The 8,477-nt window shown below is 37.0% G+C and overlaps 1 pseudogene; it reads left to right on the top strand.

The window, feature by feature from the left end:
- The first annotated feature begins 7,150 nt into the window (after nt 1–7,150).
- On the top strand, nt 7,151–8,196 carry LOC138094860 (histone-lysine N-methyltransferase SETMAR-like; annotated as a pseudogene).
- Nucleotides 8,197–8,477: the final 281 nt, after the last annotated feature.

Raw genomic sequence — 8,477 nt, 5'->3', positions numbered from 1 at the left:
AATTTTTTTTTGCATTATTTGTACGTGTTGCTATATCCATGACTAAACCATGTGACATGATCTATAAATAAAGGTGTCTATTTTTGGCCACTCGAAAAATAGTTGTTAGATGATGGGCATTTAGCACAAAAATTTTATAAGTGTCAGGGCTTTTTTGCTTTCAGCTTCAGTGGATATCCCTATGATTAGTGACTTACTTCAGCTGAGACCCTTAGAGAACACGTAAATATTGATAAAAATGGTTTGAGTTTCCATATACTTAAAAACTAACATAATTCTTCTCCAGCCACATAAAATAGGTATGTGATAAATATTTTCTTTGTTGAAAGAATGAATGAATGAGGCGATGCTAGGGAACTAAAAGTGGCTGGCTAAATTAACAGAGATTGGACTGCTTAAAAAAATTTTTGGCAACATTAGCCTAATGTTATTTGGTAGACACAGTAAGGTACAGTATGCATTGCTAACCTCATTAAGTTCCAAATAAAACTCTGTCCTTTACACCATTTCTACAAGAGGTTTTATTAGATTTCCTTAACTGGTGTCATATTTTTTTGGCCAGGGCATTTTTAACCAGCTTCACATAAATAAAGTTCTATTTTGTCACCATGTCATAGTAAAATAAACTGCTTGTACTATGCATCCCTGCCAAAGCCAGAGCAGACGGGGCAGGGATATAAATGTGTCAGTATTCGGGGAGAGAAAACACATAAATGCACATGGCGACTCTCTTAACTCTGAGGCTCAGCATGATACTAATTCATTTGGGTGACATTTAGAAAGCTACTCCCAACATAAATAATATGTATATGGTGGGGGGTATCTCTGACAGACACACAGTTGAAAAAAAAATGGCCTGAAAGAATGCACATCGGATTTTACAGGTGCTCAGAACATTAATGTACAGTGATGGATGATCTTTTTGCTGAAGGTTGACATAATGTTGAATGGAATGCTTTGTTTATATCTGGTACCGAGTTTATTGACTAGCACCAAAGGGTAGGACCAGGCTGGGATTTGAACAGTTCCCCCCACCTTTTTTCTATGTCCCACCCCCTCACAGGCAATAGTTCTTAAGTTGTTTCACAGATATCATTCCACAAGATGAATTACTCTCTTTTTAAAAAATATCTTAAGCCTAAGTATTCATTACCAAAGGTGAAATTTTTGATGAGTAAATATGAAAAATTAGGCAGAGAATATTTTTAACACATTTATCATACATCTTTAATCTGTTTGTCATCTCTAATGTGTCCACAGTTAAAATTCCCATGATAAATAGTGAGTTGCTACCGAGAGTGCCTGTAGATAAAATCACGAGACCAACAAGTCAACCAGGCCATTTGAATGACAGCATAGACTTGTCCCCATGGTGCCCTTTCCCATATGGATGAAAACAGAATTAGAATAAAAAATAGGAAAAACTTTTAGTATCTATCCAAGTGATAATTTCCTTTCACCACCAAGTAGGAAATTATCACTATACAAAAGTAATCCCTTTGGGAAAATTTTCCAAGTACTTAGCATAAATTATTTCTTTCATGATGTCAGCCATTATACTAGTTATTATAACCTCTTGAGCAATGCTGTACATTCTTTTTTTGTGACAGTTGCACCTTTCAAGTTAATTTTACCATGACCATCTTTAGTCACTTTTAGTTTGTTGGCTCATTTGTTCATTCTTTCATTTATTCACTTTATTCAGTAAATATTTCTGGTCATAACCAGAAAAGTCATAACTTTTCTTCCAAGGAGCCATGCCTATCCTGTGCCAGGTTTTTAGGAGGAGGCAAAAATGCATCAGACAAGGGACTTCCAGTGGCTTAAAAAGCAGTAGAGTAAATAGAACAGGTGTGAAAATGCTCCAAATATAAGGTAGGATGTGATACACGTCCTTAGATTGTGGCTGGCAGCACTTGGAGGTGAAAATGCAGGAATGACCGTTAGTTCTTTCTGGAGAGCTCTGGAAAAACTTCTAGAAATGGCAGTATTTGAGGTGGACTTTAAAGGTTGCCTAGAATTAGCACCCCCCAAGAACAGGAAAGCCGCAACAGACACAAGGAAAATGAAGAAAGGTGCAGAGGAAAGGAAGGGAAGGAAAAGTGAAGAAACCAAAGAATGATGGGAACAGAAGATGGGACCAGATCACCAAGGACCTTGAGAGGCCAACTAAAGGGTTCAGGCCTTATTCCTTAGTCAGTGGGGAGGAATTCAAAGTCTTTAGCAGAAACAAACTTGATTAGCACTGTGCTTAGAAAAGCACTCTCCAGAATGGTGGTGGCTATGTTTTAGTCACTAAGTCTTGACCTACTCTTTCCGATGCCATGGACTGTAGCCCACCAGGCTCCTTTGTCCATGGGATTTCCCAGGCAAGAATACTGGACTGGGTTGCCATTTCTTTCCCCAGGGGATCTTCCTGACCCAGGGATCGAACCCACGTCTCCTGCATCTAATACATTGGCAGGCAGATTCTTTATTGCTGAGCCTCCAGAATGGGGTGGAAGATAAAGAGAAGAAAGGTGAGGACACTAGTTTGATGAATGGGAAAGAATTCCTGTGAAAGAACATAGAGAGAAAGAGGGGGAAGTGGAGTGGAAATATGAGGCAGAGGTCACATCAGAGGGTCAGAGACATGTTTAGGGGACTGATGCATCAAGATCAACTTTCAGATTTCACCTGAGGACTAGGAAAGTTAGTAAAAATGGGGGCAGGTTTAGAAGCGGTAAAATGCCAAGTTCATTTCTGGACACCAGTATGATAATCTGGATCTACAGAATCATAGTATACGTATCTTTGAATCCCCAATTTCTAACAAAATGTGGATGCTGAATGAAGTTGAAATGTTATTTGACACACAGATTATCTCATGTGAAGATGTCCAGTAGACAGTTGGAAAATCAGGCAAGTCATAATTTATTTTCTCTCTTCACAGTGCCTGGTTGTAGGATACAGTTAAATATCTAGTAGGTTTATTTCTTAAGCAGGAGAGTGGCTAAAATACATAAACAGTAAATAAACATTTTTGAATGTTTCTTTCTTATTGTGTCAATTTCAAAAGTGATATGTATACCCTTTTCCCAGTTAATACAAATCACAATATTTGAAATATGTGGTCTTATGATGAGAAAAATTTTATGCCAAAAAACTTGGTGCCAATAGAGAGGTGTCCTCTACTCAGGCAGTAAAGGACACTTCTAGCCGTTTGCTTGCAAAACAAATAAAGAAAATTAGTCAAAAGTGTTCACCTCTGTTTGTTTTGCCATCTATTGAATATTAATTTTAGCAGGCACGGATTTATATTTTTCAGTTTGGAGCTAACCACTTACAAACTTTTATATCCTATTTTGTTCCATCTTGATTTTTCCTTGGTGTTCCATATCCCTAACTTTATATATACTTTAAGATTTCCAGCTTGATTTTGCACACCGTTTATGCTGTTTTCATGTTACAAACCTTATAGGTTACAAAATAGAAATATTAATGTAATCTTTGTTATTTAGCCCAGCTTTCCATTTACACAAAGTAGCCCAAAAGTATCCCACTGTATTTATATTAAATTCAAGAGCTGATGATTAAGAAACCTCTTAAAAGTTCAAGCACATTGCTGATTAGCAATAGCTTACATGTAGTATGTCATGTTATCATTAACCAAATATTTTCTGACATTCAACCCCTGATAACCAAAAGCAGTGTTTAGACATGGACCATAATGCAGGCAATTGATACTTCAAAAGTAAATAAGTAGAGGTGGAGATAGAATAGCAAAATGATAAAAATCAAATTCCAAAACACTGCTGAAGGGTTCAGTGAAGACTGGGTGGCCACAGCTTGATGATAGATGAGTAGCCAGATCTAAATGTTCTGTAAATACCTAGCCATTTGAGAGAAGTCTTCTTGAATATCCCATTCTTCATACCTGAAACATGACAACTTGTAGACTAAGCCCAAACTCTAGAAGGTGTAGTCTTTTTTCCCAAGACCCCAGTCCTGTATACTGGATAAAAATGGGGTTTGTTTGTATCATGCTTTGGGCATTTGTCTTTTTAGGATTTATTCTTATGATGTTAAGGCATAGCTGTTTTTTGTTTTGTTTTTACGCTTTATTGTGTAAAACACAGAAAAAGCCTAGACTTCCCAAGAATTGTCTGTATGAACTCTAAATATCTGGAAATTGGTGAGACTTTATGAGATCTAGACTTCGTTGGTTTATGAGTTGCTTTTAATCCTGATGTCACTTATTGTTACTGGGTCTTTCCTTGTGGCTCAGTTGGTAAAGAATCTGCCTGCAATGGAGGAGACCTGGGTTTGATCCCTGGGTTGAGAAGATCCCCTGGAGAAGGAAATGGCAACCCACTCCAGTGTTCTTGCCTGGAGAATCCCATGGACAGAGGAGCCTGGCAGGCTACAGTCCTTGGGGTTGCAAGCATCAGACATGACTTAGTGACTAAACCACCACATAAAAATTTCACTATTTATTTAGGGAACAGTGGTATGTGATATATAGTAGTAAAATTGAGAAAATAATTCCACCTTTCAAGAAATTTATCCACAGAGATAATAATAGTCATGGACACATATAAATATAGGCATCTTTAAGAACATAAAATAATAGACACCCTCCCCCCCCCCCAAATTGATATATTGTTTCCTGCTTCAATAGCTGTACTGCCAGGAACTGAGAAGAAGAGAATTGTTCATTCTACTGTGATTCTTTTTTTTTGTTGTTCAAGTTAACCCTGCATTCATTGTACCTGAAGCAAGACTATCTGAAGCATGAGCAAAACAAACCTTTGCAGGATTCCTCCGCTTAAGGTGTATGTAATCAGTGAATCATTCTGTGGGGTTCCAGAATACAAATTCTTAACTGGTGAAATCTCTGGAAAACCCCAAAGATTGTAAGCAAATCTCTGAATTGATTCGGTGTATTTGAGTGAAACTGTGCTGTACATCCACAACGGCAGATCAAGATTGCTCTCTTAGTGATGTAGGAAATACCAGGATCTCTCAGCCATTTATTTCTCTAGTAGGGAAAAACAGGCTAACCCATGAAATTGAGAAAGTGTCTTTGGTTTGCCTGACTTTCATCCATTCATTTGTTTATTCCTTTACTGGTTTGTTCTCTTTTTCATTCACTCAATCATTTGTTCATTTATAAAAAGACATCCAGATTCTGTTATCTTAGGCATTGAAGTCAGAAGATGAATAAAATGATTCTTCACCTTGTCTAGTGGGACACACAGAAATGAACAAATATATATTACAATGTAACAACTATTACCATATACTATGGTATAATTACTTCTTTTAATATAATAGAACTAATATGAGCACGTTCCTAAGGGAAATGGAGAAAGAAAATACCCTGATAGAGTAGAAATAAGGAAAGGCTTTACAGTATAAATCAGTGATTCCCAAATAATTTTTTCCTAAAAGCATGCCAATCCATAATGGAGTCTTTATTGGTTTGTGTGAAATAAGAAAAGTAAAGAATACATCTTCATAATTAATTTTAATCAGTTTAAGGAACTGTCACTTTTAAGATTCTGCCCTTTCTACTTTTGTGCTATTAAAATGTCCTTTCTGTTTTGTGAAATAATGGTAAGAGTTGGTGATGGTAATCTAAAATTTTTTCTTGCTTGGTAAAGTGAAAACTTGGCAACTCAGTTATTCCTTAAATTTTTTTTTTAACTTACTGGTTTGTGAAGTCTGGTCATTTAAGAACCATGTGGACAATATTTGAGGTTTGCTTTTGCTTAGGTTTACCTATTGTCCAAATCCTGACAATAGTTAGAAGGTAGTAAATCCAGAAATATTATATTTCTAATGGCAAGAGAATCTGAAAAGATAATTAGTTTCAAAGAGTGTAAAGTATCCTCATGGGCAGTTCAAAAGACACAGAGTCATATTTGAATAAGCTTTGTCCAGTGTTCCTTTTCTTGTCATTTTGTGAACTCATGGTTGTCAACCGTACTTTACCACAAAATTGACCCTGGTTCCATGTCAGAGACAGACAAGTCTGTAGCATGGACCAATGTCTGTTTCAGTGAGATACAGTCTTATAGTAACTGGATATGTTTGTGCTTCCACTATAATTATAACCACTCCAGATTTATCTGCTTCACTGATAAAGAACCGCTGAATTGGATGAGATTTCCTAACACCTACCACTTATCTGAAAAGCTGAGTTTTCCTCACTGTGATCTGCACCCGTGGCAGAACTCTGGAGACACAACCAAATGGTTGTGAGTCTTACATCCACAGCCTTGGTTTGTGCAGATAGTAAATGCCCAAACAGAAGGGCCAGGCCCCGTAGTCCTACTTCTCTGAGTCCTGGCCATGTCTAGTACAGAACACTGGACAGAACAGGGGTTAAGAGCAGTTAATGTGTCCAGAATGGAATAATTTTACTAGGTCTGCATTGATACCAAATTGCCAATTCTTATGCAATCACAAGGCAGAGTATTTTAAAACAATGAGAGTATGTACAATAATATACAAAAATATATTAGCCCTTTCTTATACAAGCACACACATAATTAGCTTGCACAAATCTCATACTCATTCCTCCCAAGTGATTAGCCTTGTCTCTATGCCTAGACAGAAAGTATATAAGCATACAGTTAGCATTGTTTTGCTTTTTCTTGCTATTTAAATAAAAACCAGCTCAATTGGATAGTTTTGCAATGGCCAAAAGTTAAGTAGAGCTAGCCTATTTTCTTAGAGAATCATGAGTTGGCTAAAATTTAGCACTGCAAAATATAAAAGGAATGGAGTCCTAAAGATAGCTCTTACAGTTAATTTTTTCAAGAAATCATTTTTTATTCAGTAATGGCATTTGGGAATATTTTAGAGATCAAATAAACTTTTCCTTTCATTTTGAGTTTGAGGGAGCAGGCTCAGAGAGGATAAGTGACTTTTTCAAGAAGGATAGTCAGATCTAAGCTAATACCAATTGACTTGTTTGAATATTACTGTTAGGTTGGTGTAAGTATAATTGCAGTTTTTGCATCTTGAAATTTGCTGTTTAATATTGGAATACATTCTTAATAAATGTGGTTATGTTATACATCATATTTTAATATGCATTTCTTGTTTTACGTTTTTTTGCTAATGACTTACTACTTACTGTTTATCATATTTATTTTGGACAATGGAAATGATGTTAGACAAAAAGCAAATTCAAACAATTTTCTTATCTGAGTTCAAAATGGGTTGTAAAGCAGTGGAGACAGCTCACAACATCAACAACACATTTGGCCCAGGAACTGCTAACAAATATACAGTGCAGCAGCAGTTCAAGAAGTTTTGCAAAGGAGAAGAGAGCCTTGAAGATGAGGAGCAGAGTGGCTGGCCATCAGAAGCTGATAATGACCAATTTGAGAGCCATCATCGTAGCTGATCCTCTTACGACTACACGAGAAGTTGCCGAAGAACTCACCGTCAACCATTCTGTGGTTGTTCAGCATTTGAAGCAAACTGGAAAGGTGAAAAAGCTCGATAAGTGGGTGCCTCATGAGCTGACCGCAAATCAAAAGACTCGTCACTTTGAATTGTCATCTTCTCTTATTCTGCACAGCAACAACAAACCATTTCTTGATCAGATTGTATCATGAAAAAGAAAGTAGATTTTATATGACAACCAGCAATGACCAACTCAGTGGTTGGACCAAGAAGAAGCTCCAAAACACTTCCCAAAGCCAAACTTGCACCAAAAAAAGGGCATGGTCACTGTTTGGTGGTGTCTGATCCACTACAGCTTTCTGAATCCTGGCAAAACCATTACCTCTGAGAAGTATGCTCAGTAAATCGATGAGATGCACCAAAAACTGCAATGACTGCAGCTAGCATTGGTCAACAGAAAGGGCCCAGTTCTTCCCCATGACAATGTCAGACTGCATGTTGCACATCCAACACTTCAAAAGTTGAACCAATTGGGCTACAAAGTTTTGCCTCATCTGTCATATTCACCTGAGCTTTCGCCAACCGTCCACCACTTCTTCAAGCATCTCGACAAATTTTTGCAGGGAAAATCCTTCCACAACCAGCAGTATGTGGAAAATGCTTTCACAACCAGAAGGAAAAACGTTCCAAGAGTTCGTTGAATCCTAAAGCATGGATTTTTATGCTACTGGAATAAAGCAACTTATTTCTTGTTGGCAAAAATGTGTTGATTTTAATGGTTCCTACTTTGATTAATAAAGATGGTTTTAGTCTATTTATAATAACTTAAGATTCACAGTTTGATACTGGAATTACTTTTGGACCAACCTAACACCCTGCTTATTTAACTTATATGCAGAGTACATCATGAGAAATGCTGGACTGGAAGAAACATAAGCTGGAATCAAGATTGCTGGGAGAAAAATCAATAACCTCAGATATGCAGATGACACCACCCTTATGGCAGAAAGTGAAGAGGAACTGAAAATCCTCTATATGAAAGTGAAAGAGGAGAGTGAAAAAGTTGGCTTAAAGCT

The sequence above is a fragment of the Capricornis sumatraensis genome, chromosome 19 (assembly GCF_032405125.1).
Source record: "Capricornis sumatraensis isolate serow.1 chromosome 19, serow.2, whole genome shotgun sequence".
In the NCBI taxonomy this organism is placed as follows: Eukaryota; Metazoa; Chordata; class Mammalia; order Artiodactyla; family Bovidae; genus Capricornis; species Capricornis sumatraensis.
Note: the sequence above shows the minus strand (reverse complement) of the source record. Positions and strands in the feature narration are given on the sequence as shown.